The 26,720-nt window shown below is 37.6% G+C and overlaps 1 protein-coding gene across 2 annotated transcripts in view; it reads left to right on the forward strand.

The window, feature by feature from the left end:
- The window catches only part of NRG4 (neuregulin 4), a 133,233-nt gene that overhangs the window by 6,806 nt on the left and 99,707 nt on the right, over positions 1-26,720 (forward strand). For both annotated transcript variants that reach the window (XM_081228899.1, XM_081228900.1), the window contains one exon: positions 1,783-1,870. The gene's annotated coding sequence lies outside the window, so the exon portion shown is untranslated. The remainder of the gene's footprint in view (positions 1-1,782; positions 1,871-26,720) is intronic.

Genomic DNA, 26,720 nt, shown 5'->3' on the forward strand with positions numbered 1-26,720 from the left:
TATTCCCACCAATGGCGTATGAGTGTTTCCTTTTCTCCACACCCTCTGTAGCATTTATTATTTGTAGACTTATTGATGATAGCCATTCTACTAATGTGAGGTGATACCTCATTGTGGGTTTGATTTGCATTTCTCTAATAATTAGTGATGTTGAGCATCTTTGCGTGTGCCTATTGGCCATCTGTATGTCTTCTTTGGAAAAATGTCTGTTTAGGTTTTCTGTCCATTTTTTGATTGAGTTGTTTGTTTTTTTGATATCGAGTTGTGTGAGCTGTTTGTATATTTTGAATATTAACCCCTTGTGGGTTGCATCGTTTGCAAATATTTTCTCCCATTCCATAGGTTATCTTTTCATTTTGTTGATGGTTTCCTTTGCTGTGTGAAATCTTTTAAGTTTGATTAGGTCCCATTTGTTTATTTTTACTTTCATTTCTTTTGGGAGACTGATCTACAATTTATGTCAAAGAATGTTTCACTTATCTTCCCTTCTAGGAATTTTATGGTGTCATATCTTACATTTAGGTCTGTAAACCATTTTGAGTTTATTTTTGTATATGGTGTGAGAGAATGTTCTCATTTCATTGTTTTACATGTAGCTATCAAGCTTTCCCAGCACCATTTGTTGAAGAGGCTGTCTTTTCTCCATTGTATATTCTTGCCTCTTTTGTTGTAGATTAATTGAACATAGGTGAGTGGGATTATTTCTGGACTCTCTATTCTGTTCCATTGATCTTTGTGTCTGTTTTTGTGCCAATACCATGCTGTTTTGATAGCTGTAGTCTTGTAGTACAGTCTGAAGTTTGGGAGGGTTATACCTCCAGCTTTTGTTCTTTTCCTCCTCAGGATTGCTTTGGCAGTTCTGAATCTTTTGTGGTTCCATATAAATTTTAGGATTATTTGTTCTAGTTCTGTGAAAATGTCATGGATATTTTGATAGACATTAAATCTGTAGATTGCTTTGGGAAGTATGGCCATTTTAACAATATTAATTCTTTCAGTCGAAGAGCACAGGCTATCTTTCCATTTCTTTGAATCATCTTTAACTTTCTTTATCAATGTTTTATAGTTTTCAGCATATGGGTCTAGAAAGACCATAAACTTCTGAGGGGTTGATTATGCATTCTGATAATTAGCTTGATATAAAAATTTATATTATACATATATGCCACTTTTATATACTTAAGGTGTTCTGAGCCTTGACCTTCTTCTTCATGCCATATAAAGTAAAGCTCTTTGGGAAAAAGAACTTTTAAAGTGGAAGATAGATCATATTTTATACCACTTTTTCCCTTTCTTTCTCATGAAGTTTACCACTTTATTGAAATGACAGTCCTTATTAACTCTCTATCCCTAATATTGTATGTAAAATTTTTTCTTGGTGCAGACATAACACAAAAAGTAACTTTCATAGAAAAAGAAATAAAATTCCTTGCCATCCCCCAAAAGTCTCTGTTTGAAAGGGTTTTTTTCCTCCCACACAATAATCTTCTAATAAAATTCTATTTCCCTCTTAATCCAGCTTCTATCTAGCCTAGTATTTAGAAGTATTAACAATAAATAGTTTTCCTGAGGCTTAAAAAAGGGGGAGCAGGAGAAATTAAAAATATTAAGTTTCTATTACTTATTATGAAGTTCTTTGAGGGTATTACTAAGTAAAAGAAAAAGCCCATAAAATTTGTAAACAGATTCTACTTTCCTTCTCTTCCATGTGTTACTAAAATTGTTATATAAAATATTTTCTGTTTTTATTTTTCTTTATGGTGTCCACAATTTCTATCAAAGAAGAAAAAGAGGTGAACTATAAAGTGAGAGCCAGTTTCATCTCTACTCTGCAAACTAGGAGAAAAACTTTCACCCGAGGACAGATCAGGTAAGTAATTATTTGTTAATTCATTCTTTGTAATGTTTTGGGGCCATATGTGGAGCCATAATTTGTCAACTATAGCCATAGATCATTGTTTTAATTCAACTAAGAGGTAATAGTGGTAGACTCCACAATATGGAAAGTTCTTTAACTTTTAAATTACAGAAGTTTGGGTCTCCATTCTAAAGTTGGAAAGGTGTGTGTGTATAGAACCATGTTCAAGTATGTGTTAACTATTCATAAAAACATATTAAAAACAACAAAGTTGTAAGCTGGTCTGGTCTTTGTAATTTAAAAATAATATGAATAGAATTAAAGAAGGTTAAGAAAGTCTTGGAGAACAAGAGTCTGGAAAATAGTTCAAGTTGTTGAGTTTAGAAGAGTGAAGGCTAAGGGATGATATTGCTTTTCAAGTAGTTGAGATGCTGACTTACTGAGGATGCTGCCTGTCCTTTTTCCATCTCTATAGAGGAAAAACAGCAGGAGAAATTTAGATAAGAAGAGTCAAAGCTTTTGAAATTCAGGATGTGTAAGATTAGAATGATTTACCTTGGGAAGTTGTAGAATCCTCTTTTTGGAAGGTCTTCTAAGTAGCCTGATCATCTGCCAAGAATAGCTTATATATCCATCATAAGGCCTTCTAATTTTCTGTTGCTACAGTTTATTTTGACAAACATATGGTGATTTATGTCTAAGGAAGTAACTAACATGATATATTTCTAATGATAGAATATATGAACTAGTAGAACTTGACTTTAGGAGTATTATAGAAGATTATAAAGTTACTTTATGAGCACAGAAGTAGTCATGTGTTTTATTCAGTTTGTTCCATTGTTGACCATGTGATCACCATTAACATGTTTAATTTTTGGTTCATATAATGCTCTTCAAATACATACGTTCCTGTCAACAGAAATTGAATCACCTCTATCAAGACTAGAGAGAAGGATGGGAGGATAAATTTAGAGATGAGTGTGTTCAGATAGGATTGTTGAGAACGGCTCTCTGAAATGTGACATAGGTAGAGATTTCAAACAGTGGAGAGTAGGCCACAGTGTGATGATCTGAAAATGGCATTTGGGAGCAAGGAAGAGGCTGTTCCTCACTTCTTCCCATGGATTCAAAGAAAGCAGAAAGTAAGGACTAAATAAGTTATATTGGAAAAGGTACCTTGTGATCTAAGGAGGAACCAGAATTTTATTAAGAGTAAACTGCAGAGGGACTTCCCTGGTGGTGCAGTGGTTAAGACTCCACATTCCCAATGCAGGGGGCCGGGATTCAATCCCTGGTCAGGGAACTAGATCCCACATGCACGCCGCAACTAAGAGTTCGCATGCTGCAACTAAGGAGCCTGCGTGGCGCAGCTAAGAAGCCGGCGAGCCACAACTGAGGAGCATGCCTGCCACAACTAAGGAGCTGGTGAGCTGCAACTAAGGAGCCCTTAAGCTGCAACTAAGGAAGCCATGTGCAGCAACTAAGACCTGGTGCAACCAAATAAATAAATAAATAAATAAAATATTTTTAAAAAAGAGTAAACTGCAGAAAAGTGAAAAATAAATTTGGATAAAAGAGTTTTTCCTCAAATAAATGGACTCTTTAGTAGATGGGGGATAGGGCAGAGGGTAAAGAATGACAGAAGTTAAAGAATTGGGTGTGGAATGAGTGTGGTTGGGGGAGTTTGAGAGTGAAGATGTGTCAGTCACATGCAAAAGGGAAAAAAGACTTGTGCTGATGGAGGCGAGTAAATAAAACAGAAGGGAAAGAAGTATTTGAGTAGGAGAGAAGAGTAAACATAGGTTAAAGGAAAATCAGGGCCATTTAGGATAATATTTCTTTGTGAGCAAGGAAGTATTAAACTTGACCAGTTAGGGAGGGTGGGAGGGAGACACAAAAGGGAGGAGATTTGGGGATATATGTATACGTATAGCTGATTCACTTTGTTAAACAGCAGGAACTAACACACCATTGTAAAGCAGTTATACTCCAATAAAGATGTTAAAAAAAAAAACAACTATGTACAGTAAGGAAAATGGGAAGGGATGGTAATTACTCCAGGTCTGAGAAGGGCACACACATGTGAAAAATAACCAGGCTGAGTGACCCCTATTTCAAGAAAAGTTTTCTGGGGCAGTGTTCAGAGACTTAATTCTGTTTGGATATTGATTGTAGAGTTTCTAGGCTCCAAGGACATAGGAAACCTCTAGGAAGACCAGGATCAACACTGAGAGGTCAGTGGGGTTGGGAAGTGCTATGATTTTTATCTCCTTCACATCTCTGTATAGAGCTGTAGCCTTTTGTAGGAGACATGCATAATTCAAGACTATTCCTGGCAGCAAAGAATGGGAAGTTTGCTATTGCCATGTGGGCAATAGCTTAAAAGAGTTTATAAGTCAATTACCAACCAGCTTTGAAACTGTGATTCTTTTTTTTTTTTTGCGGTACGCGGGCCTCTCACTGCTGTGGCCTCTCCCCTTGCGGAGCACAGGCTCCGGACGTGCAGGCTCAGCGGCCATGGCTCACGGGCCCAGCCGCTCCACAGCACGTGGGATCTTCCCGGACCGGGGCACGAACCCTCGTCCCCTGCATCGGCAGGCGGACTCTCAATCACTGCGCCACCAGGGGAGCCGGAAACTGTGATTCTTGATGAATTATTAACTGGGGGGGGATTTTGTGTTATTCCATATTTTGTATATAAAGTGAATCTTTATTATCAAATCATTTTACATTTGCATAAAATGCAACCATATACTATTAGATTTTCCAGTGAAGAATAATGATAGCTAACACCTGTTGAGTGCTTCTTGTGTTCCAGGCACCTTATATATATAAATTCATTTTATTTTCAGACAACTCTTTGAAGTAGGCACTATTATTCTGTCCCCCACTACCTCAAGCCTCACATATGGATGAGGAAAATTGGCACAAAGGTTTTTGCCCGATTCTATAGTAGAATGTTCTAATGTGGAACTAGGATTTGCACTCTAGCCTTCTGGCTCCAGAGCCCATGCCCAAAACCCCTACACTACATATCTTTTTATACATAAAAATCGTGATTTGAGGGTTGCTTGAAAACTATTTTACTTTGAATGGTTGGTGACTCGAGTATATTTATAGGTAGCACAATTTACATCAAAGAAAGTGGCTCTTGTGAGCTGCTACATGGAATGAAAATTGATTAAATGTTTTAAAGAAGTTCATGCCAATACACTCAGTGATGTAAAGGGCTATTGCTTGGGGCAGGCCAGCTGCTTTTATTCAAAAGACCACATTGGGTGGTATAACCTTAGTGAGTTTACTAGGGTCTAACCCTCAGTCTTGTGGTCTTAGAAACCTGATCTGGTCAGTAAGTGTCCCAGAGAGGATTAAATTAGTCTGATGACCTCATCAGCCTAATATGTAAAGCCAGAAAGCAAATTAATTTAAATATTGGGTTGGCCAAAAAGTTCGTTTGGTTTTTCGGTAATATGGAAAAACCCAAAAGACCTTTTTGGCCAACCCAATACAATGAGATAAAATTGTTACAAAAACCAGTTGTACCAGTATGATCAGTGTATTTTCTTCCAGGTGGTGGATATAGATGGGAAACCAAATTATAAGAGGTTTCTTGGTGAACAACAGGCACCATGAATATTTCTGGTTTTGGTTTTTCACAGTATTTAACTATTTTATACATTCCTCAAGGATTTCATCAATAATAGCTGCTATTGGCATGTACTGTCAGTCCTTAAATTATAAATAGCCTCCACCCCTGTGCCCTTCCACCAGGGGCTCTGCTTCCATAGAAACAGCTGTTGAATAAACATGGGTACTTTAGAGATTCTGTGGGTTCAGAATTGAAGGAAAGGAAGAGTCTGTGAAAAGCAGAGTTACTAAAGGGTGTTAATTTAAGGGATAGACTCCTAAGTAGGATGGGTATGCCTGAGTAGAGATCTCTTTACCTAAAGTGTATTTCTATAGCACTGCCTGAGGAGCTTCCCCCCGCTTCTGTTATATTGCTTGAAATTTCACCAAATAGAGATTGCTTTTCATTTTTCAAACATTCTCTTAAAACTGTAAATGTCTATGTGTGGAGATATTCTTAGTGACCTTCCTTATACCCATTCCCTATTGCTTACCTTCATTTTGTTAGGGACAGCAGTGTTCCCAGCTTCAAGCAAAAAATCCTGACTAGTTGAAGCCAGTCATGACAATCCCATTCTCCTTTGCCAGTGATCATGAAGGGAAGTCTCCCAAGTTCAGGGATGGCTTTTGCTTTCCTGATAAAGAGAACAGTGGTGGCCGGTACTCTCCTCTTTCCTCCTTCTTTGTGCCTTAAATGCAGACATGAAGCCTGGAGATATAGCAGCCATCTTTGCAACTATGAGATGACAAGTATGAGAGAGAAAAGATGATTCTAACAAGCTGAGGACCATGAAGGAGAAGGATTGAAAGAGTCTGGACATTGTTGAACAGCTCTTCCAATCTTGGATTGCCTACCTCCAGACATTATGGAGAAAAATAAGGAAAGTTGTAACCCTTGTTATACAGTTGCAAAGCATTTGATTAATCTGTACCTGCTGTTCTGTGGAAGGCTGACTATGCAAACTGAGACTGTAGTGTTAGGAGAAATGAAAGGAAGAATTTGGAATATTGTGCTGTATTGGTGACTTCTTGTGGCTTTTCAGTAGGTTCCTACAGAAGGGGGGTGAACTCAAATTAGTGTTCCTCAACATGAAAGCAGAGAGGGCAGAAGAATATAGCTTTGCTATAGAGGTGTTCTGCCTTTAGCTTGTACTCTAAATTGACAAAAGAGCCCTGTAATTTGGAATTTTGTAGGGATTAAGGGTAGGACCTTCTTACCTAAGACTATTGTTAGAATTGCCTTGTCTGTTATGAGAGCTCAGAGGTCAGCAGCTAAGAGATTAGAATCTCCAGGCTTAAAGATTATTTCTAGAAATGTTTTTTGGGTGTGGTTACTCACACAAGGAATTGATCTGAAGCAGATAGACCAGAAGCTTGATATGTTTTTGAGGGAACCTGCAGTACAAAGCTGGCAATTAGTTGTGATTGTCTTTACCTTCCAAGCAATCCTCATCCTTTCCTCCCTAAGTCAAACCAGTATGAAGTAGGCTACAAAAGCTGTGGATCCCCTGGGAAAGACATCAGCTTCAAAACCTGCCGTAGATATGGCTACAGAGCACAATGACAAAGCAGATCCTCCTGAGATGTAAAGTAGGCGCTGTTGGATTGACTGGCCAAGGGATTTACTTTATTGCCTGCCCAGGAATCTGTGATTTCTGTCCAGGAAGATATGATATAGATTGTGGATTGTTGACTATTGTGTACTTCCTCTTATCTCCCTTTCTTAATGGAATTTTTGGGGGGTCACTCTATTCTTTCTTTTTCATCGTTGTATATATGTGAGGGGAGTGGTTTAGAGACAGCTTCCCATTTAGCCATACAAATGGTCAGAAAAGAGTTGTCATATTTGGACTTGATAGAGCAGACAGAAAATCAACCAAAGATCCTGTATCATGCAGTAATTGGATGAGATAGTGGGGTTGTCTTCCTTGAAGAGAGGATGAGTATGTTGTGTTTAACACATGTGTAAGAAGTATGTGTGTGCATATTGAGTTGAGGACTGGCAGACACTGTTGGCTGACCAATCCATATCCATTTCTTACCTCTACCATAAAAATTAGCAAAGTTAAATATTTGATTTTCCAGTCTTCTTTACTGCTACAGTAGTCATGTAATACAATTCTAGCCCATAAACCTGCTAGGGGACTTCATTGAAGGCTTTCCCTTTTTCTGATAAAAGGGTCAGACAGTGCTGGGGTTAACTTTTTTCTTGCTCTGACCTTAGATGTGATGCTTGGAGCTACAGTGACCATCTTGAAAGCATTAGGCAGCAAACACGAATAATAAAAGTAAATACACTCAGGATGGTGAAGCAAAAATATTGAAGATATAGATAGCACCATTGATTGGTAAACACCAACCTTAGCAATCACCAGTTCAAGATTTTTTGTCTTGTGAGAGAAGTGAATCCACATTTGTTTATGCTGTTGTGAACTGAGTTCTCTGTTGCCTGCAATCCAAAGCATTCTAAACTGATGCAGTATAAATGTCTCTTTTCTATACTGCAACCTCAAGGATAGTTTTTATTTGTTGGTTCATTTTTGCATGAAGTCTTATTAGTAAATAGTTATATGAAGTGAGGAAAAGATTTCTTTTTCCAGTGGATAATGGACTTTTTAATGGTATATTCACATAAAAGAACACTATACAGCAGTGAACAATCTACAACTGCATATGGCAATATGGATGAACCTCAGATATATAATGCTGAGTGAAAGAAGCAGACATAGGACTTCCCTAGCAGTCCAGTGGTCAAGACTCTGTGCTTCAAATGCAGGGGGCGTGGGTTTGATCCCTGGAGGAAAAGATTAAAAAAAAAAAACTTTTACAATAGCCTGATTCACATATAAATTGCATTATTGACGCGTTACTGTTGACAGGCATCTCCTCCATATGTGACTTATCTTATATTTTTTACTTTTTGGAATAGAATATTGGCATGGCTCAGCATGCACATTTAATATAATTAGGGAACACCTTTTGGAAATTGGTTTCTCCTGCTGAGGTATACAGCAAGAAAAGCTAAAACTTGTTACAACCTAATAGAAGTCTTCAGGAAGAAATTGCTGACTGGAGTAGAACAGGTTCAGTGTTAAGTCTTGACTTTTGTATAGGACAATCTTTTATTTCTGCATCATTGACTACTAGTAAATGTTTACTACTTCATTTCAGAAAAAATTTTTATTCCAGTTTTTGACTCAACCATATGAGGTTCGTGATTGTACTTTTCTATTTTTGCCTTTCTTAAAATTAATTAGTGGTAATAGCCATGTGTGCCAGCTTTTTATATCAAAAGGAAATGCTTGAACACCAACCAAAGGTAAATATGGAATTAAGGAGAACAGACATATTTCTTTGGATGTATTTTATAGAAGAATTATATTTGGCTTCAAGAAAAGCTAGCTTTTTAATTTGTGTTCACATATTGACAAAATGTGATCCAAATCATTTTTTTCACTTCCTAAAAAAGAATTTTAATCTGAAAGTTTCTTTTAAAATACATTAAATTCTAAAAATAAAAGCTTTTAAATTATTTTTAGAAAAAGCTGGAAAGGCCTGACACTGAAGATCCTATTATTACCATATCTAAATATACATGAAGTGATTTGGGGGTATTGAGATATATTGGTCTCCACTGTGATTTTCTTGCTTGCTGGTTTCATACATAATATTTTGCTTTCCTTTCCTGATGTAAGTCCTGCCAAAAAACTACGAATATTGTAAGACTAGCAAGCTAACATCTAAGTGGGAAATTCTTAAATATATGATAAGGATATTTTTAACCAACTGATGAAAACTCTTTTTGATCTATTTCTACTAAGATTTGAACGCTCTATAGATAGAGTTTGAAACAGAGTGTAAACTTTGGGGATTTTCTTGATTTAAATTACTTTTATTTTTAAGCATGTATTATTATTGGAGTGGTGGCTTTTATGACTACTGTATAAAGTCTGCTGGGTGATTCTCTATCTACTTTTTATGGTTACGTTTGCTGGCTTAAATCGTATATGATGTACATGTGCCCATCTTCTTTCACTATGAGAGGCAACATTGCTAGGTGGATGCGTCCCTCTCTGGCCTCATCTTATGCCATTATCTGTTCAAACTTCACAGGTCTTCTTTTAGTACAGGTACCCTAGTTATCTGACTATTATCTAAGTTCCCACAGTTATGAGATTCCAAAGGGAAGCCAAAGTTATAATAACATTCACTAATGAACAAACCACTTATGAAATCGGTTGTCCCTCATGCATGCATCCTTGTCTAGCTTAGAGGCATTGTTGGCCAGTCTTTTTATGATTGTTGAATACTCCTATAAAACACAAATACAATACAAGTGATTTTAGGGCAAAATTGTGAATCTTGAAAAGATGTAGGAGAGATGATGAAAATGATGTTGGTGAACTCAAATCACAAATGAAACCAATGACAAATGAAGATTTGGCAGAGTTAGGCCACAACAATTGAAAAATAGAGAAATTGCAATGATGATGACTCTCATCTCTTAAAATATTTGGATATCAGGGTTAAAGGAGGGCCTTGGGAAAATTATCAACAATGTCAACTTTTTTGCAGCCTTCTTTACAACTGTCCATATGGAAACTAGACATTAGCTGAAATCTGTTTATATATAACACAATTTTGTCAGAAAAATTATGCCCAAATCCCCACTTGATTTGTGCCTTCTAAGAATTAGCACACACTGGTATTGCTTATATGTGGAATCTAAAAAAATGGTACAAATGAACATATTTATAAAACAGAAATAGAGTCACAGATGTAGAAAACAAACTTATGGCTACCAAGGGGAAAGGGGGAGTGGGAGGGCTAAACTGGGGAATTGGGATTGACATGTAAACACTACTATATATAAAATAGATAGCTAATAAGAACCTACTGTATAGCACAGGGAACTCAATACTTTGTAATGACCTATATGGGAATAAAATCTAAAAAAGAGTGGATATATATATAACTGATTCACTTTGCTGTACAGCAGAAGCTAGCACAACATTGGAAATCAACTATACTCCAATAAAAATTAATTATGAAAAAAGAATTAGCACATAATTGCAATTATAACCCAAATTTGCTAAATAAAAGATGAAATAAACATCAAAATTCTTACCACTATTTTTTTAAATTTAATTTAATTTTTATTTATTTATTTTTGGTTGCATTGTGTCTTCGTTGCTGTGCACGGGCTCTCCCCAGCTGCGGCGAGCAGGGGCCATTCCCTGCCGCTGTGCGCGGGCCTCTCATCGCGGTGGCCTCTCCCATCATGTAGCACCGGCTCCAGGCGCACGGGCTTCAGCAGCTGTGGCATGCGGGCTCAGTAGTTGTGGCTCACGGGCTCCAGAGCACAGGCTCAGCAGTTGTGGCACACGAGCTCAGTTGCTCCATGGTATGTGGGATCCTCCTGGACCAGGGATCGAACCTGTATCCCTTGCATTGGCAGGCGGATTCTTAACCATTACGCCACCAGGGAAGTTTCTTACCCCTCTTTTTATACGAAATTTTCATCTCTTTTAAGTGGACTAACTTTTTTTTTTTTTTTTGGCTGTGCCATGAGGCGTTCAGGATCTTAGTTCCCCAGCCAGAAATCGAATTTGTGCCCCCTACATTGGGAGCTTGGAGTCTTAACCACTGGACCACCAGGGAAGTCCCTAAGTGGACTAACTTTAAATGGCTTTTTAAAAAATAATAGCAATCATCTTCAGAGAAAGAGGATCTCAGATACATTCTGTACCTGGGATTTAAAAGAATTTTATATTTCCTGTATCTTGGATTTTGAGAATATATTTACATATTCCATTTATAAGTAAATTCATAAGACTAAGTATGTATAGTTTATTTACCATGGCAAATTTTTTAAAATTCTGCCACTTACAAGCTGTACCTTGGGAAAAGCCACTTCACTTCTCTTAGTGTCAGTTTCCTTTGTAAAAAGAAGATAATCCCTACATTGTAAAACTCTTGTTAAGGCCTATATAATGTATATGAAGGTTTTATTATTTTGTCTGGCATACTGTGAGTGCACAGTAAATGGTAGCCATTATTATTAACTCACATGGATATTAATGTCAGTCACATGTGAACATTTTTTCGACTTTGATTTTTTTATCCACAGTTCTTGTTCATAAAATACTGAGAGGGCATAGAGCAATTCAGTGAAGCCAAAATATCATAGATCTAATTTAGTTTCATTCTTTTTTTTTTTAACATCTCTATTAGAGTATAATTGCTTTACAATGGTGTGTTAGTTTCTGCTTTATAACAAAGTGAATCAGCTATACATATACATATATCCCCGTATCTCTTCCCTCTTGCATCTCCCTCCCTCCCACTCTCCCTATCCCCTGCTCTAGGTGGTCACAAAGCACTGAGCTAATCTCCCTGTGCTATGCGGCTGTTTCCCACTAGCTATTTTACATTTGGTAGTGTATATATGTCCATGCCACTCTCTCACTTCGTCCCAGCTTACCCTTCCCCCTCCCCACGTCTTCAAGTCCATTCTCTAGTAAATCTGCGTCTTTATTCCCATCTTGCCCCTAGGTTCTTCATGACCATTTTTTTTTTCTAGATTCCATATATATTAGGTTCATTCTTGAATAATCAGTTGTATTATCTGAATCTGATTCACATTTGGGGGCTAACAAAGATTTTCTTCTTGACCAGTCTCTAGCCAGGGTCCTCTAAACCCTCTTCTTGACTAGGCCTCGTCCTTGAACAGAACAGTAACGTACCTTCTAACAGGTGAAGGCTACATCCCTAGAATTACACTCCCCCCCCCACCCCCAAAGTGCCTGCCTCAGGAAACTCAAGGTTGCCAAAAGAATTTACCCAAAGATAGGGTTCCTATCTCCCACCCTCTATAGGAGTGTAGGAGCCTACCTTAGATAACTGCCAGTTAACAAACCCAGATGGGACGCACATGGAAAAACCTTTCCACCTTCTTGCTTTTTGTAATTTTTCAATTCCTCAACTCTATTAAGCCCCCACTCACCTCCCCTCCCTATTCCCTCATGCTCCCTTTAAAACACCCAGTCAACTTTGTCCAAATCAAAGTTGAATTCAGTTCATGTTACCTTTTCATTTTATTGAGGATTTCTTTGCTGTACAGAAGTTTTTTAGTTTGATACAGTCCTACTTGTTTTGGCTCTTGTTGACTTTGTTTTTGGAATCAGATACAAAAAAATCATTGCCAAGACCATATCAAGGTACTAACTGCCTAAGTTTTCTTCTAGTTTTATGGTTTCAGGTCTTACATTCAAGTCTTTAATCAATTTTGAGTTAATTTTTATGTATGCTATAAGATAGTAGTCGTTTCATTCTTTTGCATGAGACTATCCAGTTTTCCCAATACCATTTAGTGAAGAGACTGTCCTTTCCCATTGTATATTCTTGCCTTCTTTGTCATAGATTAATTTACCATATAGGCATGGGTTTATTTCTTGGCTGTCTATTCTGTTCCATTGTTGTATGTGTCTGTTTTTATGCCAATACAATACAGTTTTGATTACTATAGCATTGTAATATAATTTGAAATTGGGGAATGTAATGCCTCCAGCTTTGTTCTTTCTTAGCGTTGCTTTGGCTATTCAGAGTCTTTTGTAGTTCCATACAGATTTTAGGGTGATTGGTTCTATTTCTGTGAAAAATGCCATTGGAGTGTGTGTGTGTGGGGGGGGGTACACGGGCCTCTCACTGTTGTGGTCTCTCCTGTTGCGGAGCACAGGCTCCGGACGCGCAGGCCTTAGCGGCCATGGCTCACGGGCCCAGCCGCTCCGTGGCATGTGGGATCTTCCCGGACCGGGGCATGAACCCGTGTCCCCTGCATCGGCAGGCGGACTCTCAGCCACTGCGCCACCAGGGAAGCCCGCCATTGGAGTTTTGATAGGGCTTGTCATATATAGCCTTTATTATGCTGAGAAACGTTTCATCTACATCCACTTTGTTGAGAGTTTTTATCATAAATAGATATTGAATTTACCACCGTGTTCTTAGTTTCTTTACCATAGTGTTCTTCATTTCTTCTTGTGGAATCAGGCTTCAGTCTGGGATCATTTACCTTTAGCCTGAAGAAATTTCTTTGTTGTTTTTTTGTAGAGTAGGTCTATTAGCCACAAATACTCTCAGCTTTCATTTTAAATTGTCTCTATTTTGTGTCATTCCTTGAAGAGTATTTTTCTTAGGTACAGAATTCTAGGATAGAAGAATTTTTGTTTTTTCTTCAGCACTTGAAAGAGGTCCTTATTCTTCTCTTCTGACTTATTTTGTGATGAGAAATTCGCCATTGTTTTTTTTTTAAACAACATCACCCTATTTCCTGCACCCCCCAGCTCCTGGCAACCATTGTTTCACTTCCTGCCTCCATGAGTTTGACTTTTCCAGATCCCACATACAAGTAAGATGATGCAGTACTTGTCTTTGTGTGTCTGGCTCAGTCTATCCAGTGCTATGTCCTCCAAGTTCATCCACGTTATCACAAATGACAGGATCTCCTTCTTCCCTAAAGCTTAATAACATTCCATTGTTATATACCACACCAGCTCCAACCATTCATTTGTTGATGGACACCTAGATTGATTCCATATCTTGGGTATCATGAATAACGCTGCAGTAAATGTGGGAGTGCAGATATCTCCTTAAGATTTGATATCATTTCCTTTGGATGCATATCTAGATGGGGGACCACTGGATCACGTAGCAGTTCCAATTCCGGTCTTCTGAGGAACCACCATACTGTTTTCCATAATGGCTGTACCAGTCTACATTCTTATCAGCAGTACACAAAGGCTCCTTCTCTCCACATCCTCACTAACACGTTATTTTTTGTCTTTTTGATAATAGTAATTCCAACATGTGTGAGGTGATATCTTACTGTGGTTTCAGTCTGCACCTCCCTACCGATCATTGATGTCGAGCATCATCCCGTATATTCACTGGCCATTTGTATGTCTTCCTTTGCGAAATGTCTATTCAGGTCCTTTGCCCATTTTAAAAATCAGGTCCTTTATTTACAAAATAAGCTATCACTCAGAACCTTATTCATTGGCCATGTTAACAGGTTTAAGACATTTCAATTTACTAAAGATAAATAATTCAATCTTTAAATAAAGAACTATAAGGTGTTTGGAAAAAAACAAAATAAGATCAGGTCATCTCTTGTCTTGCTATGGAGTTGTTTGAGTCTCTCATATATTCTGAATATATTCTGAACTCCTTACCAAATGTATGATTTGCAGACATCCTTTCCTGTGCCATAGGCTGCCTCTTTACTCCGCTGAGTGTCTCCTTTGCCATGCAGAAGATTTTAGTTTGATGCAGTCTCATCTGTTTATTTTTGCTTTTGTTGCCTGTGCTCCTGGGGGTCATATTCAGAATGTCCCAGACCAATGTCAAGAAGCTTTCTTCCTATGCTTTCCTCTAGTAGTTCTACAGTTTTAGGTCCTAGGTTTAGCTCTGTAATCCATCCTGAGTTGACATTTGTATGTGGTGTGAAACAACGTTCCAACCCCACTCTTCTGCACACAGACATTCAGCCTTCCCAACACCATTTATTGAAAAGACCATCTCATCTCTGTTGTACACCCCTGTCAAAGATCAACTTACTGTAAATGTGAGGATTTATTTCTGGGCTTTGTATCCTATTCCATTGGTCTCTACGTCTGTCCTATGCCAGTACTATGCTGCCTTGATTACCATAGCTTTATAGTATTTTTTTTTTTGCGATACGCGGGCCTCTCACTGTTGTGGCCTCTCCCATTGCGGAGCACAGGCTCCGGACGCGCAGGCTCAGTGGCCATGGCTCATGGGCCCAGCCATTCCGCAGCATGTGGGATCATCCCGGACCAGGGCACGAACCCGTGTCCCCTGCATCGGCAGGCGGACTCTCAACCACTGCGCCACCAGGGAAGCCCTATAGTACATTTTGAAATCAGACAGTGTGATGCTTCCAGCTTTGTTCTTTCTCAAGATTGCTTTGGCTATTCAGGGTTTTTTTTGTGGTTCCATAGGAACTTTAGTATTTTTTTTTCTATTTTTTGTGGAAAATGCCATGGAATTTTGATAGAGATTGTTTTGAATCGTATATCTTTTTGGGGTAATATGGAGATATTCTTCCAATCCATGAAGATGGAACATCTTTCCAATTATTTGTGTCATCTTCAGTTTCTTTCATCAGTGTTTTATGACTTTCACTGTACATTCACCTCCTTGGTTAAATTTGTTCCTAAGTATTTATTTTTTGTAAATGGGATTGTTTTCTTAATTCCTCTTTAGATAGTTCATTGTTAGTGTATAGAAATGCAACTGTTTTTTGTATATTGATTTTGTATCTTGCAGCTTTACTGAATTCATTGATGAGTTCTATAGTTTTTTTGGTGGCATCTTCAGGGTGTTCTATATGTGATATCATATATCTGCAAACAGAGAATTTTGTTTCTTCCTTCCTGATTTGGATGCCTTTTATATCTTTTTCATGCCTAATTGCTCAGACTAGGGCTTTCACTACTATGTTGTCTTGTTCCTGATCTTAGAGAAAAAGCTTTCAGCTTTTCACTGTTGGATATGGTGTTAGCTGTGACCTTGTCATATAAGGCCTTTATTATGTTGAGGTACATTCCATCTATACCTAATTTGTTGAGAGTTTTTAATCATGAAAGGATCTTGAATTTTGTCAGGTGCTTCTTCTGTAACTGTTGAAATGATGGTAGGATTTTAATCCGTCCTTTTGAAACTGCACTCCTTCTTGGGTAGGACTCGAACCCACCCGCACCTCAGAGTGGGACTTGAATACACAATCCCTGGCTTAGGAGGGGACTTGAACCCACTGTCTTTTGATTAGAACCGCTCACTTGGTGTCAATACTTACTGAAGCTCAGGTTATTTTGTCTCATTACAGAAACAATTCAGCGTGAGGCAAAGCGTGAGTTTACTAGCATAGGACACTGGTGAGAGATACAAGGAGGCTGGCAAGGGAGCAAAGCCCCAAGAACAAAGAGGGATACATTTTTGTAATCAAAGAAAAAGTGGGGAGGGGAGAAGACCACCTACTTCCTCATTCTTTGGCAGACATCAAGATTACATCATTAGTTCCTCCTTCGGCCCTACATGGTTTAACCAGGACTGTCATGGTGCTATTTAAATCATATGTATATTAGCAAAAGGGTGGTGACATATACTAAAATATGGTAATTCATGTTAGGTTTCAGTGTAATGTCCCCTTTCACCTAATTTCTTTCCCCTGTCAACTATATTTCTGTCTTGGCGACATACAAAAATGCTACTCTTCAAGGACTATTAACTCTGACTTCACAAGATTGAGACCCTGTATCTATTGTCTTGTATTTTAACTGTCAGGGTTTGTGGCTTCAGTGTGTTGGCACTTGGATGCACCTGGTCTTCCTTCAAGGTAGTGTAGATTGTTGCTAGGTTACTGGATTCTTTTCTTGAGTGGTCATTAGCTTACAACAGTCTCCAAAACTCCCTTAAAATTCCCTTTCTGTCTTTAATCCCCTAGTGGGATTTCTAAACTGACTATTTAATTATCCTACTCTATCCCTATCACTTTTGTTAATATAGTGAATCACACTGATTGATTTGCATATGTTGAACCACTTGCATCCCAGAATAAATCCCACTTGATCATGGTGTATGGTGACTTTTAATGTGCTGTTGAATTGTTTTGCTAGTGTTTTGTCGAGGATTTTTACATCTATTTCATCAGGGATATTGACCTGCAATTTTTAAATTTTTTCTTGATAAATCTCAATAAATGTTAGTCAATTTTTCTAATCTTTTCAAAGAATCAACTTTTGGCCTTGTTAATTCTCTCAATTGTATGTTTGCTTTCCATTTTATTGTTTTTGCTTTTTATTTCCTTCTTTAAACTTTCTTTGATTTTGTTTTTCTTCTTATTTTTAGTTGGATGTTTAGCTTATCATTTGTAAGCAATTTTTCCCCTTAACATATGCATTTAAGGTTGTAAATTTTCCTCTAAATGTGGCTTCAGTTTCATCCACATGTTTTAATGTATAATATTTGCAAAGTTGAGTCAAAATATGTTTTAAATTTCTTCATTGACCCATTTAAAATTTCTAGTTTATTCTCACTATGGTCAGAGAACTTACTCTGTATGATTTTAATCATTTAAACTTTTCTGAGACTTGCTTTTCGATAATGATATGTTTTTTATAAATGTCCTGTGTATGCTTAAAAAAAGTATATTTAGCAGTTGTTAGGAGCATTGTTTTATATATCTTCATTAGATCAAGTTTGTTTATTATGTAGTTCAAATGTATATCGTTGTTCTAATTTTTACCTAAATGAAATAATCTGCCAGTTACTTTTCTAGCAACAAGAAAAGTGGGTTTATTTGGGATCAGCAGAGAATTTCAATTTGGGGTCTGCAACCATGGTGAGCTACGTGCAAGTCCCCACACAGCAAAGGAAGGAGAACACTTTTATAGAGGAGAGAAACAAGTTGGAAAGGCTATAGTAAACAAAGAGTCAGTGACTTTTTCATTGGCTGAGTTCCTAAGAGGAGAGGGGAGAAGTCTTCTTCCTGTTTACCCTATCTCATCTGTTTCGTATTTATTTTCTCTCCTTTGCCTTCTTTGGGATTTTTTTTTTTTTTTTCAGTTTTCCCCTCTGCTGGTTTGAACTTAAACAGTTTCTATTCTGCTGGTAGTTACCTTAGTAAGTACAACATACATTCTTAACTTAGCAAAGTCTAATGTTATTCAATACTTTTGCTGTCATCCCAGAAAATAAAAGGACATTAGGACACATTTAACTTACTCCTTCCTAACTTTCATGCTTTTGTTTTCAGTTAATGCTACATGCATATTAATTAAACCAAAAGAACATTTCTACTTTTTATATAGTGTTTATTTGGATTTACCACCGTATTCACAGCTTTCTTTGCCCTTAGTTCCTTCTTACATCTATATCATTAGCTAGAATCATTTTCCTTTCTTAGATTCATTCTTCAGTACTTTCCATTCATACTTTAATGCAGTATTTTTAGTGGAACTTTTTTCCTGTTTGGTTTATCCAAAAAGTGTTTACATTAAAAAAAATAAATCTGCTATGAACATTTGTTTACAAATCTTCTAGTGGACATATGTTTTCATTTCTTTTAGGTAGATTCTTAGGAGGAGGATTGCTGGGTTGTATGATAAGCACATGTTTAAATTTTTAAGAAACTGCCACACTTTTCCAAAGTGGCTGTACCATTTTACATTTCCACCAGTTTTGTATGAGGCTTCCAGTTTCTCTACATCCTTGCCAAAACTGTATTGTCAGTATTTTTTATTATAGCCAAACCATTCTAGTAGGTATGTAGTAGTATCTCATTGAGGTTTTTTAAAAATTTATTTTATTTTTTATTTATTTATTTTTGGCTGCATCGGGTCTTTGTTGCTGCGTGTGGGCTTTCTCTAGTTGCGGCGAGCAGGAGCTACTCTTCATTGTGGTGTGCAGGCTTCTCAATTCAGTGGCTTCTCTTATTGCAGAGCTCAGGCTCTAGGCATGCGGGCTCAGTAGTTGTGGCTTGTGGGCTCTAGAGCCCAGGCTCAGTAGTTGTGGCACATGGGCTTAGTTGCTCTGTGGCATGTGGGATCTTCCCAGACCAGGGATTGAACCTGTGTTCCCTGCATTGGCAGGCAGATTCTTAACCATTGTGCCACTAGGGAAGTCCTCTCATTGAGGTTTTAATTTCAATTTCCCTAAGTTGAAAAAGTGGTTGCCCATTTTTTGATTGGGTTGTCTTCCTTTTATTTCATTTGTAAGAGTTATTTATATCATCTGGATACAAGTCTCTAATCAGATATATGATTGTAAATATGTTCTCCCATTCTGTGGCTTGCCTTTTCATTTTCTTAATTTTTTTTAATTGAAAAAGTTTTAAATTTTGATAAAGTCTACTTTGTCAGTTTTTTCTTTTATGAATTGTGCTCTTGCTGTCATATCTAAGAAACCTTTGTCTAACCCAAAGTTGCAAAGATTTTCTTCTAGAAGTTTTATAGTTTTAGCTCTTACATTTAGGTCTGTGATGTATTTTGAGTTAATTTTTCTGTATGCTTTAAGGTAAAGGTATAAGTCTGTTTTCTGCACATGGATATTCAAATATCCCAGTACCATTTGTTGAAAAGACTATACAGTTCTTGATCTGTAGATTCGACATCCCAGCAGCATTTTAAAAATAGCAATTGGCAAACTAATTCTAGAATTTATAGAAAGGCAAAGGACCTAGAATAGCCAAAACAATTTAGAAAAAGGAGAACAAAGCTAGAGGACTTACACTACCTGATTTCAAAATTTGCTGTTGTAGTAATAAAGGAGTATGCTTATTTCCAGGAAGAAAAGAGAAATGCCAACTTCAGGCCACTGTCTTTATTTTTGAATTCTTTTCCATTGTGGTTTATTATAAGATAGTGAATATTGTTTATGTATTTTATATATAGTAGTTTGTGTCTGCTAATCCCAAACTCTTAATTTACACCCCCCCCACCTTTCCCCTTGGTAACCATAAGTTTGTTTTCTATGTCTGTGAGTCTGTTTCTGTTTTGTAAATAAGTTCATTTGTATCATTTTTTAGATTCCACGTATAAGTGATATCACATGATATTTGTCTTTCTCTGACTTACTTCACTTAGTGTGATAATCTCTAGGTCCATCCATGTTGCTGAAAATGGCATTGTTTCATTCTTTTTTATGGCTGAATGGTATTCCATTGTGTTTATGTACCACATCTTCTTTATCCATTCATCTGTCATCGGACATTTAGGACATTTACTTATTCCATAAATAGGACATTTATTTATTTCATAAATAGTGCTGCTATGAACATTGGGGTGCATGTATCTTTTCAGATTATGGTTTTCTCTGGTTATATGCCCAGCAGTGGGATTGCTAGAACATATGGTAACTCTGTTTTTAGTTTTTGAGGAACCTCCATTCTGTTTTCCATAGTGGCTGCACCAATTTACATTCTTACCAGCAGTGTAGGAGGGTCCCCTGTTCTCCACACCCTCTCCAGCATTTATTATTTGTAGACTTTTTTTTTTTTTTTTTTTTTTGCGGTACGCGGGCCTCTCACTGTTGTGGCCCCTCCCGTTGCGGAGCACAGGCTCTGGGCGCACAGGCTCAGCGGCCATGGCTCACGGGCCCAGCCGCTCCGCGGCATATGGGATCCTCCCGGACCGGGGCACGAACCCGCGTCCCCTGCATCGGCAGGCGGACCCTCAACCACTGTGCCACCAGGGAAGCCCCTGTAGACTTTTTAGTAATGGCCATTCTGACTGGTGTTAGGTGATGTCTCATTGTAGTTTTGATTTGCATTTCTCTAATAATTGGCGATGTTGAGCATCTCTTCATGTGCCTTTTGGCCATCTGTATGTCTTCTTTGTAGAAATGTCTGTTTAGGTCTTCAGCAGATTTTTTGATTGGGTTGTTTTTTTGATATTGAGTTGATTGAGCTTTTTGTATATTTTGGAAATTAATAGACCACTATCTTTAAAGCAGAAGTTTCTCTGTTTAATTTCTTGTTATCAGGACTGTAATCTATTTTGGATATTGCAAAGGCATAACCATCATAGGCATTGAAAATTTCAGAAAGTTTTCTGGTTGATGGGTTTTTATCTTTTTGAGGTAAGCGTAGTGGCAGCTAACATTCTTTTCTTGTGTTTGGGAGGTGAACCAGAAGAACCTGTAGAACCTGTAAGAATGAGATTTAAAGGTGTGTCACTGGCCAGTACATTCTTTTGTGCAGTTCCAGTTCATTCCATACAGAATTATTTTTTAGAGTTTATGAAACACACACTTCTATTCAGCTTATATGTAAGAAGATGAAGTTTGAGGTGTTGATAATTTTTCTGTCGTATTTACATAAATTAAAATGAAATATGGGAAGATTGATATGCTCTTTTAAGAAATCCCCTTGATAATTATTAAAAAGCTTGTCGTTTTTTAGTAAAACATAAGAAATTACAAGTCAGTCTAGCAGTCAACTATAAGCAATAAGTTCATAACAAAATATTTGTTAAACATCTACTGTTAATAAGGCAGTAGGCCAGATTTAGCCTAGAGGGATAAAGATAAATAAGACACTATTCCTGTTTCAGGAAACCTATAGTCTAGTTAAGGAAATAAAGCATATTCATATGGAGACTAAAGAGAAATCCAGGGTAGTAAATTAAGAAAGTTATTGAGTTTCTCCTTTTTATCTTTTCTCTAGGTGATTCATTCTCCAGTTTTCTTCCAGTGAATTCCTTAGAGTTTTATTCCCTTCATCAACCTGGTAGTACCCTGTGGATATGTTCTAGTTTCAGTCCTAAAAGATACTATACAGCACAGAATACCATAGACATTCAAATAGTAGACTAATATGATGGTTCTCAAAGCACCAAACTAGCACCATACCATCATCTGAGAACTTGTTATAAATGCAAATTTTCAGACCCCACACCAGATCTACTGAATTAGAAACTCTGAGGGTAGGGCCTAGCAGTCTATTCTTTAACAGACCTTCCAGATAATTCTGATGCTTGCTGGTTTATCTCTTCGCTTCACCTGTTGACGGACATTTGGGTTTTTCCAGTTTGGGGCTGTTACGAATAATGCTACTGTGAACGTGTACACATCACTCTGCAGATGTGCTTTTTACTCCTCTTAGGTAAATATGAGAGAGTGGAATTTCTGGGTCATATGGTTGATTTATTAGTTATCTGTTGCTGCAAACAAATACTCAGAGGCTAAAAACAACAAAAAATTATCATCTCACAATTTCTTTAGGTCAGGAATCCAGGAATGACTTAGCCAGATAGTTCTGGCTCAGGGTCGGTCACGGTGTCAGTCAGGACTTGTACTCATCTCAAGGATGACTGGGGGAAAATCCACTTCCAAGCTCACACATGTGGCTCTTGTCAGGCCTCAGTTCCTTGTCATGTGAGCCTCTTTATCAGGTCTGCCTTGTGACATGGCAGCTGGATTCCCCTGAGTAAAGAAATCTAAAAGAGGGAAAAAGAGACATCTAAGACAAAAGCCACAATCTTTATAACCTAGTCTTGAAAGCAGCATGTCCTTACTTCTGCCATATCTGTTCTGTAGAAGTAAGTCAGTAAGTCCAGCCCACCCAGAAGGGGAGAAGGTTATACAAGAGTGTGAGTATCAGGAAGTGGTGTTCATTGGGATGCACCTTAAAGGCTTTCCACCACAATAGATGTCTGCTCAAATTTCTAAGAAATTGTCACAATGTTTCCCAAAGTCTTTATACCACTTTACACTCACACTAGTGACGATGAGAGTTACAGTTGTTCCACATCCTTGCTGACATCTGATGTGGACAGCCTTTTTAATTTTAGGCACTCTAATAGGGATGTAGATTTTTACTGTGCTTTTATGTTGCCTTTGTCTGGTGATTAATGATGTTGAGCATGTGCTTATTATTTTCATATGTCTTTGGTAAAATGACTTCACATTTTTTTTGCCCATCTTTTAATTGAGCTGTCTTATTATTGAGTTGGAAGAGTTCATTTATATATATATATAAACATATATAAAAACATAAAATATATAAATATAAAATGCAAATCCTTTGTCAGATACATTTATAGGAAATATCTTCTCCCACTTTGTGGCTTGCCTTTTCATTGTCTTAATGTTGTCTTTCAAAGAGCAAAAGTTTTGGGACTTCCCTGGTTAAAACTCCATGCTCCCAATGCAGGGGGCATGGGTTCTATCCCTGGTCAAAGAACTAAGATCCCGCATGCCACGCAGTGTGGCCAAAAACCAGCAACAACAACAAAGAGCAAAAGTTTTTATTTGCTCAAGTCTAATTTATCCATTTTTTTCTTTTATGGTTCATACTTTCTATGTTCTAAGAAATCTGCTTTCTCCAAAGTTGCAAAGATTTTTGGAGATTTTCTTTTTATTAGTGTGAACTGATGGAGGATTGGGAACCTCTCAATAATGTTATAGCAAAATATATAACAACTATTTTTATAATTCATGTATGCGTAATATGTAGAAACTGCTTTGTATGGCTATACATTTGCTGTTGAACTTTTCATGTTTCTCAACAAATAGACGATATGCTTCTTAAGAGTAGGAAATGATTTAACTCTTTTGCGATTCTTTTGTTGTCTGCTACAGAGTAGGGACTCAGTAAGTATTTGTTGGTTTGAATTATGTATTTTGAATTTAAATAGAAGTGGGATATTTATGTGTAAGAGTTCAAAAGTGGAGCTTATAAGAATGATTAGGGCTGTAAATAAAAAATGAGAGTTTTTTCCATAGAGGAATAATTGAAGCCATGGGAATGGACTAGATCTCCAAGGGAGAGAATGTACAGAGTTGAACCTTGGAGCATAGCACCTTTAAGCTATAATCAACAAGGATGCTTTATTTGATCTGCTCTTAAGAGGAAGGATGAATTTGGTTCAGTTATTTGTGTTTTTTCTGACATCTCTGATTGTACTATATCTATGCCATTGAATATTAAAATAATATCTTCAGGGCTTCCCTGGTGGCACAGTGGTTGGGAGTCCGCTTGCCGATGCAGAGGACGCGGGTTTGTGCCCCGGTCCGGGAGGATCCCACATGCCGCAGAGTGGCTAGGCCCGTGAGCCATTGCTGCTGAGCCTGCGTGTCCAGAGCCTGTGCTCTGCAACGGGAGAGGCCACAACAGTGAGAGGCCCGCGTACCGCAAAAAAAAAAAAATAGTAATAATAATATTTTCAGTTTGAATAATAAGAGTAAAATCTTTCAGTAGTCAAAAATTCATCCAGTTCAAGTACTGAATTATGAGGAAGCTTTAATTTGGCCTTAAGGCCAAATTTTAGCAATGTTTTCAATTAATTATATCTAATTGGTAATAGTATTTATTTATTTATTTATTTATTTATTTATTTATTTATGGCTGCGTTGGTTCTTTGTTGCTGCACGTGGGCTTTCTCTAGTTGTGGCGAGCAGGGACTACTCTTCATTGCAGTGTGGGGGCTTCTCATTGCAGTGGATTCTCTTGTTGCGGAGCACGGGCTCTAGGCACGCGGGCTCAGTAGTTGTGACTCACAGGCTTAGTTGCTCCATGGCATGTGGGGTCTTCCTGGACCAGGGCTCAAACCCGTGTCCCCTGCATTGGCAAGTGGATTCTTAACCACTGCGCCACCAGGGAAGTCCCGGTAATGCTGTTGAATTCAGAATGCTGCTTTTGCATTGTACCTTGTTTTAAGTTACAAGCCCAGTGCTTCTTAAAGTGCAGTCTGGGTATTTGGATGCTATTCTCTCTCTTTAGATGTTTCATCCTTGAGGTGTTGTTTTTTTTTTTTTTTTTTTTTTTTTTGGCTACATTGGGTTTTTGTTGCTGCATGAAATTTTTAGAGCAATTTTAGGTTAACAGCAAAATTGAGCAGAAAACACATGGAGTTCCTATATGTTTCCTGCTTCTATACATGCACAGCCTCCCCAGCTATAAACATCACACTGACACATCATTATTACCCAGAATCCATGGTTTATATTAGTGTCCACTCTTGGTGGTGTACATTGTCTCAGTTTTGACAAATGTATAATGGCATGTATCTACCATTATAATATCCTGTAGAATAGTTTCATTGCCCTAAAAATCCTCTGTGCTCTGCCTATTCGTCCCTCCCTCCCCTGTAACTGCTGGCAAGTACTGATCTTCATACTGTCTCCATAGTTTTGCCTTTTCCAGAATGTCATATAGTTGAAATCATACATCGTGTAGCCTTTTCAGGTTGGCTTCTTTCACTTAGTAATATGCACTTAGGGATCCTCTGTGTCTTTTCATGGCTTGATATTGCATTTCTTTTTAGCACTGAATAATATTCCATTGTCTGGATGTACCACAGTTTAATTACCTGTTTTTCTACTGAAAGACATCTTATTTGCTTCAGAGTTTTGACAGTTATATATAAAGCTACTATAAACGTTAATATACAGGTTTTTGTGTGGACATACGTTTTCAACTCCTTTGGGTAAATACCAAGGGATGCGATTACTGGATCTTATGTTAAGAGTTATGTTTAGTTTTGTAAGAAACTGCCAAATTGTCATGCAAGTGGATGCACCCTTTTACCTTCCCACCAGCAATGAATAAGAGTTCCTGGGACTTCCCTGGTGGTCCAGTGGTTAAGACTCCATGCTTCTACTGCATGGGGCACAGGTTCGATCCCTAGTCCGGGAAGTTCTTCCGCATGCCGTGCAGTGTGGCCAAAAAAAAAAAAAAAAAAAAAGAGTTACTGACATTCCACTTCCTCACTAGCATTTGGTGTTGTCACTGTTTTGGATTTTTGCCTTCTAATAGGTGTGTAGTTGTATCTCATTGTTTTAATTTGCAGTTCCCTGATTACATATGATGTTGAGAATCTTTTCTTATGCTTATTTGCCATCTGTATATTTTCTCTGGAGAGATGTCTGTTACAGCCTTTTGCCCACTTTTTAATTGGTCTGATCATTTTCTTATATGAATTTTAAGAGTTCTATGTATATTTTGGATAACAATCCTCTCTCAGGTATGTCTTTTGCAAATGCTTTTTCCCAGTCTGTGGCTTGTGTTCTCATTTTATTTATTTATTTATTTATTTATTTATTTTTTTGCTTTATAACAAATTTAATCAGTTATACATATACATATGTTCCCATATCCCCTCCCTTTTGCGTCTCCCTCCCACCCTCCCTATCCCACCCCTCCAGGCAGTCACAAAGCACCGAGATGATCTCCCTGTGCTATGCGGCTGCTTCCCACTAGCTATCTACCTTACGTTTGGTAGTGTATATAAGTCCATGCCGCTCTTTCACTTTGTCAAAGCTTACCCTTCCCCCTCCCCATATCCTCAAGTCCATTCTCTAATAGGTCTGTGTCTTTATTCATGTCTTACCCCTATGTTCTTCATGATATTTTTTTTTCTTAAATTCCATATATATGTCAGCATACAGTATTTGTCTTTCTCTTTCTGACTTACTTCACTCTGTATGACAGACTCTAGGTCCATTCACCTCATTACAAATAGCTCAATTTCATTTCTTTTTATAGCTGAGTAATATTCCATTGTATATATGTGCCACATCTTCTTTACCCATTCATCCGATGATGGACACTTAGGTTGTTTCCATCTCCGGGCTATTGTAAATAGGGCTGCTATGAACATTTTGGTACATGTCTCTTTTTGAATTATGGTTTTCTCAGGGTATATGCCCAGTAGTG

Source organism: Mesoplodon bidens (assembly GCF_964165515.1).
Source record: "Mesoplodon bidens genome assembly, chromosome: 3".
Lineage (NCBI taxonomy): Eukaryota > Metazoa > Chordata > Mammalia > Artiodactyla > Ziphiidae > Mesoplodon > Mesoplodon bidens.